At 57.1% G+C, this 12721-nt stretch overlaps 1 protein-coding gene across 1 annotated transcript in view; it reads left to right on the top strand.

The window, feature by feature from the left end:
• Window positions 1–5020: 5020 nt before the first annotated feature.
• Window positions 5021–12721, top strand: part of UCN (urocortin) — a 49004-nt gene continuing 41303 nt past the window's right edge. Inside the window, exon 1 of the mRNA XM_069605495.1 lies at window positions 5021–5375. The gene's annotated coding sequence lies outside the window, so the exon portion shown is untranslated. The remainder of the gene's footprint in view (window positions 5376–12721) is intronic.

Raw genomic sequence — 12721 nt, 5'->3', positions numbered from 1 at the left:
GAGCGGGTATAGAAGGGCACTACTCATGTAGTTGTCAATTCCTGAAATGTCATTAAAGCTATTCTGCCAATAAATCTATGATCTGGCTCAAATGAGTATTAGCACTTCAGGTGCAAGAAGGTAATAAGTCTCTAGGCCATAAGAGACTCAGAAACCGAAGAACAACACAAAAATGGCCCGTTGTTGCCAACAGGGAAACCTTCTTGCACTCCTCAAAGGGCTGTGCCAGAAGTGATCACACACGCTTTTGACACCTGATCGCCTAGTCCATCAGTGGTTGGTTTCTGATTTTGTCCCTGGTGTTGCTGGAATGAGGCCGTTTTTTCTTGATTGGTGTTCCCAAAGTCGTGGTTAATACATGGATGTTGTACAGGTATTATAGGTACCACATGTCCCACACCATGCACAAGCCCATGTACAGTCACCATTATCAGGTCTCAAAAATGCATATTATGTCATGTTATTGCATTTAATAAAGCGCCCAAGTGTGGAGTGCGAGCCTATCAGCACCATGGACAGTGCCAGGTGTGGAGTGCGAGCCTATCAGCACCATGGACAGTGCCAGGTGTGGAGTGCGAGCCTATCAGCACCATGGACAGTGCCAGGTGTGGAGTGCGAGCTTATCAGCACCATGGACAGTGCCCAGGTGTGAAGTACGAGCCTATCAGCAACACGGACAGTGCACAGGTGTAGATGCAGGTATTACAGTGGCATGGACAGTGCCCAGGTGGGGTTGCAGTCATTTCAGCACCATGGACAGTGCCCAGGTGTAGAGTGCGAGCCTATCAGCACCACGACAGTGCCCAGGTGTAGATGCAGGTATTGCAGTGGCATGGACAGTGCCCAGGTGGGGTTGCAGTCATTTCAGCACCATGGACAGTGCCCAGGTGTAAAGTGCGATCCTATCAGCACAATGGACAGTGCCCGGGTGTAGCGTGCGAGCCTATCAGCACCATGGACAGTGCCCATGTGTAGCGTGCGAGCCTATCAGCACCATGGACAGTGCCCAGTTGTAGATTGCGATCCTATCAGCACCATGGACAGTGCCCGGGTGTAGCGTGCGAGCCTATCAGCACCATGGACAGTGCCCAGGTGTAGCGTGCGAGCCTATCAGCACCATGGACAGTGCCCAGGTGTGGCTGCAGACATTGCAGCGGCATGCACAGTGCCCAGGTGTCGTTGCAGGCATTGCAGTGGCATGGACAGTGCCCACGTGGGGTTGCAGGCATTGCAGCGGCATGGACAGTGCCCAGGTGTGGTTGCAGGCATTGCAGTGGCATGGACAGTGCCCACGTGGGGTTGCAGGCATTGCAGCGGCATGGACAGTGCCCAGGTGTGGTTGCAGGCATTGCAGTGGCATGGACAGTGCCCAGGTGTGGTTGCAGGCATTGCAGCGGCCTGGACAGTTCCCAGATATAATGCGAGTGTTGAGAACTCACGGGCAGGTCTACATATAACGCAGGTGTTCCGGCACTTAAGAGGGGTCCCAAATATGGGCCGGTTATTATCATAACACCATAGGCGGATAGATCCACGTGCAGCACCGCTAATGCAACACACCTCACAGCTATTTCATTTACATCGCCTTCTACAGCACCGGGGACAGCTCCCACGTGTAGCGCAAGCCCCCTCAGCACCCTGGACAGGGGGCACGCGATGCTGCTATTGCAGCAGGTGAACATGCCTCACACGCGCGAAGGGATTGCAGGATCGCGGGCAATGCCCGCTCGTAGTGCAGGGGACACAGCGCCGTGGACATGCCGACGTGTAGTGCAGAACATACCCCTAGGTCTTGTCCCGCGAGGAGTGCAGGGAGCACAGCAGGGAGCGCAATGATTTTATAGTAAGTCCCACGGGTAGTGCGGGGACTGCAGCCCGGCAGGCGGGCCCGACTGTAGTGCAGGCATCACAGTGTGGGAACCTCGCATGTGTAGGGCGAGGGACTCCATCGAGGCAAGTCAAACGTGCAGTGCAGGGATTACATTTAGGGCAGGTGTCAGATGCAGTGTACGGATTACAGCACAGTTGAAGCCCCATGTGCAGTGCAGGGATTACACCACAGCGAAAAATGTTGGGAAAAGTGGAACGTGCCGTGCACGGAAAATCCAGCGTGTGGTGCATGGTGCACGCCACAGTAGAGCGGCCACGTGCAAAGAGCCATTCCACTTAGGGCCACTCCCGCAAGCAGTAATGTTGGGAGTACAGCACCGTGGACAGGTCCCACGTGTCCTGAAGGGATTGCGTTTAGGGCGAGTCCCACGTGCAGATCTGGGAATACGGCACTTTATAGATGTCGACGCGTCGTGCTGGGGAAGTGTTGCAGCACTGCAGTCAGGGGAAGTGGTGCAGAGCTGCAGGCAGCACTGTAGTCAGGGGAAGAGGTGCAGCTTTGCAGGCAGCACTGTAGTCAGGGGAGTCAGGGGAAGAGTTCCAGCACTGCTGGCAGCACTGCAGTCAGGGGAAGTTGTGCAGAGCTGCAGGCAGCACTTCAGTCAGAGGAAGTGTTACAGCACTGCGGGTAGCACTGCAGTCAGGGGAAGTTTTGCAGCACTGCAGTCAGGGGAAGTGTTGCAGCACTCTGAGCAGCACTGCAGCCAGGGGAAGTGCTGCAGCACTGCGGCCAGTACTGCAGCCAGGGCTCGTGTAGCAGCACTGCGGTCATCACTGCAGTCAGGGGATGTGTTGCAGCACCGCGGGGAGCACTGCTATCAGGGAAAGTGTTTCAGCACTGCAGGCAGTCCTGCATGCAGGGTTTGTTTTGCAGCACTGCAGTCAGGGTAAGAGTTGCACCACTGCGGGCAGCACTGCAGTCAGGGGAAATGTTGCAGCACTGCAGTCAGTGGAAGTGTTGCATCACTACAGGCAGCACTGCAGTCCGGGAATGTGTTGCAGTACTGCAGTCAGGGGAAGTGTTGCAGCACTGCGGGTAGCACTGCGGTCAGGGGAATTGTTGCAGCACTGCAGTCAGGGGAAGTGTCACAGCATTGTGGGAAGCACTGCAGTCAGGGGAAGTGTTGCAGCACTGCATTCCGGGAAGTGTTGCATAACTGCAGGCAGCACTGCAGTCAGGGGAAGTGTTGCAGCACTGCAGGCAGCACTGCAGTTAAGGGAACTGCAGTCAGGGGAAGTGATGTAGCACTGCGGGCACCATTGCAGTCAGGGGAAGTGTTTCAGCACTGCGGGCAGAACTGCAGTCAGGGGAAGTGTTGCAGCACTGCAGTCAGGGGAAGTGCAGTAAGGGGAAGTGTTGCAGCACTGCAGTTAAGGGAAGTGCAGTCAGGGGAAGTGATGCAGCACTGCGGGCACCATTGCAGTCAGGGGAAGTTTTGCAGCACTGTGGGCAGCACTGCAGTCAGGGGAAGTGCAGTCAGGGGAAGTGATGCAGCACTGCGGGCAGCATTGCAGTCAGGGGCAGTGTTTCAGCACTGAGGGCAGCACTGCAGTCAGGGGAAGTGTTGCAGCACTGCAGTCAGGGGAAGTGCAGTCAGGGGAAGTGTTGCAGCACTGCAGGCAGCACTGCACTCAGGGGAAATGTTGCAACACTGCAGGCATCACTGCAGTCAGGGGAAGTGTTGCAGCACTGCAGTCAGGGGAAGTGTTGCAGCACTGCGGGCAGCACTGCAGTCAGGGGAAGTGTTGCAGCACTGCAGGCAGCACTGCAGTCAGGGGAAGTGCAGTCAGGAGCAGTGTTGCAGCACTGCGGGCAGCTTTTATCACAGGTAGTGCAGGTAGGCTAATGAAATAGCAAGGTAGACTCGGTCTTTTATCATTCTGAGATCGATAAAATGAGTGCCGGTTTTAGTTGGACAATACTAATTGTATACAATGATGTTTCGTGTATTACCGCACAGGGGGGCTCGTGCAGGATATAGATGGCTGGGTGCAGAGCAGAGCGTGTCCCGCCCACAGGAAGAGGGGGCTGCCTCAGCCCTGCCTAGCATGGGGGACCCCCTAGAAATGTCAGCCTTTGAACATAACCTCGCCTGCTTAGTGCTGGTGGAGGGGGCCAGAGAAACACGACATTAAGGAGGCTTGACAGGATCATAACCGAAAGTGGCATAAAAAGTCACCGCACCAGTGGGAGGCCATTTCCATGCAACCTCTTCTCTGCATTCGCTGCTATATGTCCCCTTTAGTGCCTTCCCTCCCTCCTTTGTTCCCTCCCTCCCTCCCTTCCTTCCTTCTTTCCTTCCCTCCCTCACTTCCTTCCTCAACCCACCTCTCCCCCTTACCTGTCCTACCTCCCTCTCTCCTTCCTTCACTCCCTCTCTCCTTCCTTCACTCCCTCGCTTCCTTCCCTTCCCTCCCTACCTCGCCCTCTCCTTCCTTCCTTCCTTCCCTCCCTACCTCGCTCCTTCCTTCCCTCCCTACCTCGCTCCTTCCTTCCTTCCTTCCTTCCTTCCTTCCTTCCTTCCTTCCTTCCTTCCTTCCTTCCTTCCTTCCTTCCTTCCTTCCTTCCTTCCTTCCTTCCTTCCTTCCTTCCTTCCTTCCTTCCTTCCTTCCTTCCTTCCTTCCTTCCTTCCTTCCTTCCTTCCTTCCTTCCTTCCTTCCTTCCTTCCTTCCTTCCTTCCTTCCTTCCTTCCTTCCTTCCTTCCTTCCTTCCTTCCTTCCTTCCTTCCTTCCTTCCTTCCTTCCTTCCTTCCTTCCTTCCTTCCTTCCTTCCTCTTTTCGCCCCACCCCCCTTCCTTCACAGCTCTCTGGTATAACTCCTCACCTCTTCTGTTGCAATTCCACCTGACTAATGAAAGCGTCTCCTAAATCGCTGGCAGCCCCCCTGTCCCCCCTCCCTGCACGGAGAGGGCCCCACCCCTCCTGCAGAGGGGTCCTCTAGTGTCCCAGCGCCTGCAGGGTCCTGGGCCCCACTTTCTGCTGCACCCTCTCGCTCTCTCGCTTGGCACACACTTGCACCTGCTTCGGGTGGTACTTATCACCCCGCCCCCTCCCCCCGCCTTGGTGAAATGCCACCCACGTGGCGCCCGATGATTTAATTAGAAATGTGCGGGGGAGGGGCGGCGGGGTGGAGGCTCGGTGATGCGGGTGAGGGTGGGGTGCGCTCCTCGGGTCAGGATGAGCGCCTGCCGTGGTCTGCGTTCACAGGTGGGCGCGGGAGCGGGGTGGGGGCTGTGTTGGGGCTTCGCCCCTCCCCCGCCCGCCTGGGTGACTCCAGCCTGCCTTCGCTGGAATTTCGGTGCTGGTGAGTCCCGTCCTTTCATCTACACCCAGCCCATGTCCACGGACTGACGTCAATGGCGGATTTCTTGGGTGTATATAAACATTGGGCGTCGAGCCTCAGCCCCCATCTACGACAAGCGGGACTGTCCCCCCAAGAACCGGACCCGTCCCTCCGGCCGGGAGCTGCGGACCTCCGCCCTCAGGTAAGCGCTTGCGAGCTCGCATGGAGGACCTGGAGTAGTCGGGTGGGGTGGTCTAGCAACGTCCTGTCATAGCTGGGGTGCACCTGCCCCAGGAACCGTGCATAGAGGTACAGGGGGTCTCAACTGCTAGGACACAGTGCGAGGGTCGCAGGAACAGGTCACAGGCGTGTGGGGCTCTCATCTGCTGTACGGACAGTGCAGAGTGGAATGGGACTCTCGCCTGCTGCATGCAGGGACAGTGCAGAGTGGAATGGGACTCTCGCCTGCTGCATGCAGGGACAGTGCAGAGTGGAATGGGACTCTCGCCTGCTGCATAGAGAGACAGTGCAAGGGTTTTAGGCACAGTGCAGATGAGAACTGGACTCTTGCCTGCTACATGCGGGGAAAGTGCAGAGTGGAATGGGACTCTCGCCTGCTGCACACAGGGACAGGGCAGAGCGTCATGGGACTCTCGCCTGCTGGATACGGGGACAGTACAAGGGCTTCAGAAACAGTGCAGAGGGAAATGGGACTCTAGCCTGCTGCATGTAGGGACAGTGCAGAGTGGAATGGGACTCTTGCCTGCTGCATGCAGGGACAGTGCAGATTGGAATGGGACTCTCATCTGCTGCATAGAGAGACAGTGCAAGGGTTTCAGACACAGTGTAGAGGAGAATGGGACACTAGCCTGCTGCATGCAGGGACAGAGCAGAGTGGAGTGGGACTCTCACCTGCTGCATACAGGGACAGTGCAGAGTGGATTGGGACTCTGCCTGCTGCATGCAGGGGCAGAGAAGAGTGGAGTGGGACTCTCACCTGCTGCATGCAGGGGCAGTGCAGAGTGGAATGGGACTCTGCCTGCTGCATGCAGGGACAGAGCAGAGTGGAGTGGGACTCTCACCTGCTGCATGCAGGGATAGCGCAGTGGATGCAGAAACAATGCAGAGTTGAAAAGGACTCTTCCTTACTGCATTCAATGGCTGCAGGAGCAGTCAGAGTGGAAAACGGACTTCTGCATTCAAGGACCGTCCAGTGACTGCAGAGACCGTGCAGAATGGAATGGGTCTCCCACCTGCTGCATGCAGGGCCGGTAGAATTGTTGCAGGAAAGGTCACAGTAGAAAAAGAACTCCCGTCTGCTGCACGCAAGGACTGCAGGAACAGTTCAGAGTAGAATGGAAATCTGGCCTGCTGCATGCAGGGACAATACAAACGCTTCTTGAACAGTGACAGTGGAAAAAGGGGTCCCACATGCGGTTTGCAGGGACTTGCAAGACTGCAGGAACAGAGCAGGGTGTGGGACTTGCACCTGCAGTTACAGTACAATTGCTGCAGGAAAGTTCATAGGGTGGGTCTCTGGCTTGCTGCGTGCTGGGACAGAGCAGGGACAATGCAAGGGCTTCAGGAACAGTGCAGATCAGAATGGGACTTCTGACCAGCAGGAATGGTGGCTTCTCCTGCTGTACGGACAGTGCAAGCAGGAATGGTGGCGTCTCCAGCTGTAGGGGCAGTGCAAGCAGGAATGGTGGCGTCTCCTGCGGTAGAGGCAGTGCAAGCAGGAATGGTGGTGTCTCCTGCTGTAGGGGAGATCCAAGCAGGAATGGTGGACTCTCCTGCTGTAGGGTCAGTGCAAGCAGGAATGGTGGCTTCCCTTGTTGTCTGGACATTGCAAGCAGGAATGGTGATTTCTCCTGCTGTAGGGAAAGTGCAAGCAGGAATGGTGGCTTCTCCTGCTGTAGGGACAGTGCAAGCAGGAATGGTGGCTCCTCCTGCTGTAGGGAAAGTGCAAGCAGGAATGGTGGCTTCCCTTGCTCTTTGCGCCATTGCAAGCAGGAATGGTGGCTTCCCCTGCTGTAGGGACAGTGGAAGCAGGAATGGTGGCTTTTCCTGCTGTAGGGACAGTGCAAGCAGGAATGTTGGCTTCTCCTGCTGTCGGGACATTGCAAGCAGGAATGGTGGCTTCCCTTGCTGTAGGGAAAGTGCAAGCAGGAATGGTGGCTTCTCCTGCTGTAGGGACAGTGCAAGCAGGAATGGTGGCTCCTCCTGCTGTAGGTAAAGTGCAAGCAGGAATGGTGGCTTCCCTTGCTCTTTGCGCCATTGCAAGCAGGAATGGTGGCTTCCCCTGCTGTAGGGACAGTGGAAGCAGGAATGGTGGCTTCTCCTGCTGTAGGGACAGTGGAAGCAGGAATGGCGGCTTCTCCTGCTGTAGGGGCAGTGCAAGCAGGAATGGTGGCTTCCCCTGGTGTAGGGACAGTGGAAGCAGGAATGGTGGCTTCTCCTGCTGCAAGGAAAGTGCAAGCAGGAATGTTGGCTTCTCCTGCTGTCGGGACATTGCAAGCAGGAATGGTGGCTTCCCTTGCTGTAGGGACAGTGGAAGCAGGAATGGTGGCTTCTCCTGCTGTAGGGACAGTGGATGCAGGAATGGCGGCTTCTCCTGCTGGAGGGGCAGTGCAAGCAGGAATTGTGGCTTCCCCTGGTGTAGGGACAGTGGAAGCAGGAATGGTGGCTTCTCCTGCTGTCGGGACATTGCAAGCAATAATGGGGGGTTCCCTTGCTCTTTGGGCCATTGCAAGCAGGAATGGTGGCTTCCCCTGCTGTAGGGACAGTGGAAGCAGGAATGGTGGCTTCTCCTGCTGTAGGGACAGTGGAAGCAGGAATGGTGGCTTCCCTTGCTGTAGGGAAAGTGCAAGCAGGAATGGTGGCTTCTCCTGCTGTAGGGACAGTGCAAGCAGGAATGGTGGCTCCTCCTGCTGTAGGTAAAGTGCAAGCAGGAATGGTGGCTTCCCTTGCTCTTTGCGCCATTGCAAGCAGGAATGGTGGCTTCCCCTGCTGTAGGGACAGTGGAAGCAGGAATGGTGGCTTCTCCTGCTGTAGGGACAGTGGAAGCAGGAATGGCGGCTTCTCCTGCTGTAGGGGCAGTGCAAGCAGGAATGGTGGCTTCCCCTGGTGTAGGGACAGTGGAAGCAGGAATGGTGGCTTCTCCTGCTGCAAGGAAAGTGCAAGCAGGAATGTTGGCTTCTCCTGCTGTCGGGACATTGCAAGCAGGAATGGTGGCTTCCCTTGCTGTAGGGACAGTGGAAGCAGGAATGGTGGCTTCTCCTGCTGTAGGGACAGTGGATGCAGGAATGGCGGCTTCTCCTGCTGTAGGGGCAGTGCAAGCAGGAATTGTGGCTTCCCCTGGTGTAGGGACAGTGGAAGCAGGAATGGTGGCTTCTCCTGCTGTCGGGACATTGCAAGCAATAATGGGGGGTTCCCTTGCTCTTTGGGCCACTGCAAGCAGGAATGGTGGCTTCCCCTGCTGTAGGGACAGTGGAAGCAGGAATGGCGGCTTCCCCTACTGTAGGGGCAGTGCAAGCAGGAATGGCGGCCTATCCTGCTGTGGGAACAGTGCCCGCAGGAATGGTGGACCCTTCTGCAGTTGGAGTAGTGCAAGCAGGAACAAGGACCTCGATTTTTGCGAGGACAGTGATAGGTTTCTATGAACAGATCTTGCAGAATTGGGTCGCGCGTTCTGCAGCGGCGCTGCAACGAGTGCAGTAAGAGTGCAAGCGGGAATAGTGGGCTCTTGTGCTACAGGCCTAGTGAAAGCAGGAATGGTGGCCTCCTCTGAAGCAGGAACAGTGCAGACAGGAATGGTGGCCTCCTCTGATGCAGGAACAGTGCAGACAGGAATGGTGGCCTCCTCTGATGCAGGAACAGTGCAGACAGGAATGGTGGCCTCCTCTGGTGTAGGAACAGTGCAGAAAGGAATAGTGGCCTCCTCTGATGCAGGAACAGTGCAGGCAGGAATAGTGGCCTCCTCTGATGCAGGAACAGTGCAGGCAGGAATGGTGGCCTCCTCTGATGCAGGAACAGTGCAGACAGGAATGGTGGCCTCCTCGGATGCAGGAACAGTGCAGACAGGAATGGCGACCTCCTCTGATGCAGGAGCAGTGCAGGCAGGAATGGTGGCCTCCTCGGATGCAGGAACAGTGCAGACAGGAATGGTGGCCTCCTCTGGTGTAGGAACAGTGCAGAAAGGAATAGTGGCCTCCTCTGATGCAGGAACAGTGCAGGCAGGAATGGTGGCCTCCTCTGGTGTAGGAACAGTGCAGAAAGGAATAGTGGCCTCCTCTGGTGCAGGAACAGTGCAGACAGGAATGGTGGCCTCCTCTGATGCAGGAACAGCGCAGACAGGAATAGTGGCCTCCTCTGATGCAGGAACAGTGCAAACAGGAATGGTGGCCTCCTCCGGTGTAGGAACAGTGCAGAAAGGAATAGTGGCCTCCTCTGATGCAGGAACAGTGCAGGCAGGGATAGTGGTCTTCTCTCTGATGCAGGAACAGTGCAGATAGGAATGGTGGCCTCCTCTGATGCAGGAATAGTGCAGACAGGAATGGTGACCACCTCTGATGTAGGAACAGTGCAGGCAGGAATGGTGGCCTCCTCTGATGCAGGAACAGTGCAGGCAGGAACGGCGACCTCCTCTGATGCAGGAACAGTGCAAGCAGGAATGGCGACCTCCTCTGATGCAGGAACAGTGCAGGCAGGAATGGCGACCTCCTCTGATGCAGGAACAGTGCAGGCAGGAACGGCGACCTCCTCTGATGCAGGAACAGTGCAGGCAGGAACGGCGACCTCCTCTGATGCAGGAGCAGTGCAGGCAGGAATGGTGGCCTCCTCGGATGCATTGGGAGTGGACGGAGACAGCACTAGGGCTGCAGGAACAGAGCCTGTAGGGTTGGGGGTTGGAGGGTCTGATCTTCTTCTGGGACAGTGCAAAGAGTGCAACAACAGTACAGGCAGGAACGGTGGCCTCCTCGGGTGCAGGAACAGTGCCAGCAGGAACGAGGAGTTCACCTGTTGAAGGGGCATAGATATTGCTGTAGGAGCCGGGCATGCGGGTCTCGGGTCTTATTATCTGACGGGTTAGTGCAGAGAGTGCAGGAAAAGTGCAAGCAGGGCTGGTGCACAAAGCAGGGAGGAGGAGGAAGGAGGCCCTGGCTTGCTGCAGGAACATCACTTGGGCTGCAAGGACAGTAGTGCATATAACTCGGGAACAGCGGAGGAGGAAACAGGAGCCCTGTGTGATGCAGGAATGGTGCAAAAGCCGCAGGAAGAGTGTAAGGAACAGTGAGAGGCGACACCGCCCTTTCACTTGCCCCAGGGACGGTGCAGGAATTGCAGGGCTACTGCGAAAGCTGCAGGAACTGCTGAGCATCAGCAGAGGTGTCAGGATATGCAGGGAGTGCGCAAGGGCTGCACAGCGGCGCACGGACTTCAGGAGAAGTGCTTCTGAACACCTCGCCCGGTCCATAAACAGGGAAGGGATGCCGCAGGAACAGCCCCTCCTGCGAGGACAGTGCAAGGGCCTGTTGGAAAAGTGGCAGGAGGAATGGTGAAGGTGCAGTAATAGTGAACGTGTGTTATAGTATGCAGGCATAGTGTAGGTGCCCCAGGAAGAGTGAAAGGAGGAGTGGGGGGGGGGGGTCTCACCTGATGCAGGCATAGTGTAGGGGTCGCAAGGAGGGTGTAAGGTGGAGTCGGGGAGGGGGTCCTACGTGATGCAGGGATAGTGCCAGGGCCTCGTGAAGGGTGGAAGGCGGAGTCGGGGGGGTCTCATCTAATGCAGGAATAGCGCAGGTGCCCCAGGAAGAGTGAAAGGAGGAGTGGGGGGGTCTCACCTGATGCAGGAATAGCGCAGGGGCCACAGGAAGAGTGAAAGGAGGAGTGGGGGGGGGGTCTCACCTGATGCAGGAATAGCGCAGGGGCCACAGGAAGAGTGAAAGGAGGAGTGGGGGGGTCTCACCTGATGCAGGAATAGCGCAGGGGCCACAGGAAGAGTGAAAGGAGGAGTGGGGGGGTCTCACCGGATGCAGGAATAGTGCAGGTGCCCCAGGAAGAGTGAAAGGAGGAGTGGGGGGGGTCTCACCTGATGCAGGAATAGTGCAGGTGCCCCAGGAAGAGTGAAAGGAGGAGTGGGGACTCACCTGATGCAGGCATAGTGCAGGTGCCCCAGGAAGAGTGAAAGGAGGAGTGGGGGGGGGGGTCTCACCTGATGCAGGAATAGTGCAGGTGCCCCAGGAAGAGTGAAAGGCGGAGTGGGGGGATCTCACCTGATGCAGGCATAGTGCAGGTGCCCCAGGAAGAGTGAAAGGAGGAGTGGGGGGTCTCACCTGATGCAGGAATAGTGCAGGTGCCCCAGGAAGAGTGAAAGGAGGAGTGGGGGGTCTCACCTGATGCAGGAATAGTGCAGGTGCCCCAGGAAGAGTGGACGGAGGGGTGGGGTCTCACCTGATGCAGGAATAGTGCAGGTGCCCCAGGAAGAGTGAAAGGAGGAGAGGGGGGTCTCACCTGAAGCAGGAATAGCGCAGGGGCCACAGGAAGAGTGAAAGGAGGAGTGGGGGGGTCTCACCTGATGCAGGAATAGCGCAGGGGCCACAGGAAGAGTGAAAGGAGGAGTGGGGGGGTCTCACCTGATGCAGGGATAGCGCAGGGGCCACAGGAAGAGTGAAAGGAGGAGTGGGGGGGTCTCACCGGATGCAGGAATAGTGCAGGTGCCCCAGGAAGAGTGAAAGGAGGAGTGGGGGGGTCTCACCTGATGCAGGAATAGTGCAGGTGCCCCAGGAAGAGTGAAAGGAGGAGTGGGGGCTCACCTGATGCAGGCATAGTGCAGGTGCCCCAGGAAGAGTGAAAGGCGGAGTGGGGGGGTCTCACCTGATGCAGGCATAGTGCAGGTGTCCCAGGAAGAGTGAAAGGAGGAGTGGGGGGGGTCTCACCTGATGCAGGAATAGTGCAGGTGCCCCAGGAAGAGTGAAAGGAGGAGTGGGGGGTCTCACCTGATGCAGGAATAGTGCAGGTGCCCCAGGAAGAGTGGACGGAGGGGTGGGGTCTCACCTGATGCAGGAATAGTGCAGGTGCCCCAGGAAGAGTGAAAGGAGGAGTGGGGGGGTCTCACCTGATGCAGGAATAGTGCAGGTGCCCCAGGAAGAGTGAAAGGAGGAGTGGTGGGAGGGGGTCTCACCTGATGCAGGCATAGTGCAGGTGCCCCAGGAAGAGTGAAAGGGGGAGTGGGGGGGTCTCACCTGATGCAGGAATAGTGCAGGAGCCCCAGGAAGAGTGAAAGGAGGAGTGGGGGGGTCTCACCTGATGCAGGAATAGTGCCAGGGACCAAAGGAAGAGTGAAAGGAGGAGTGGGGGCTCACCTGATGCAGGAATAGTGCAGGTGCCCCAGGAAGAGTGGACGGAGGAATGGGGGCTCACCTGATGCAGGAATAGTGCCAGGGGCCAAAGGAAGAGTGAAAGGAGGAGTGGGGGCTCACCCGATGCAGGAATAGTGACAGGGGCCAAAGGAAGAGTGAAAGGAGGAGTGGGGGCTCACCTGATGCA

This window comes from Ambystoma mexicanum, chromosome 4p (genome assembly GCF_040938575.1).
Source record: "Ambystoma mexicanum isolate Mex_15411 chromosome 4p, UKY_AmexF1_1, whole genome shotgun sequence".
NCBI lineage: Eukaryota > Metazoa > Chordata > Amphibia > Caudata > Ambystomatidae > Ambystoma > Ambystoma mexicanum.
The sequence above is the reverse complement of the archived record's forward strand: the minus strand, read 5'-3'. Positions and strand labels throughout refer to the sequence as shown.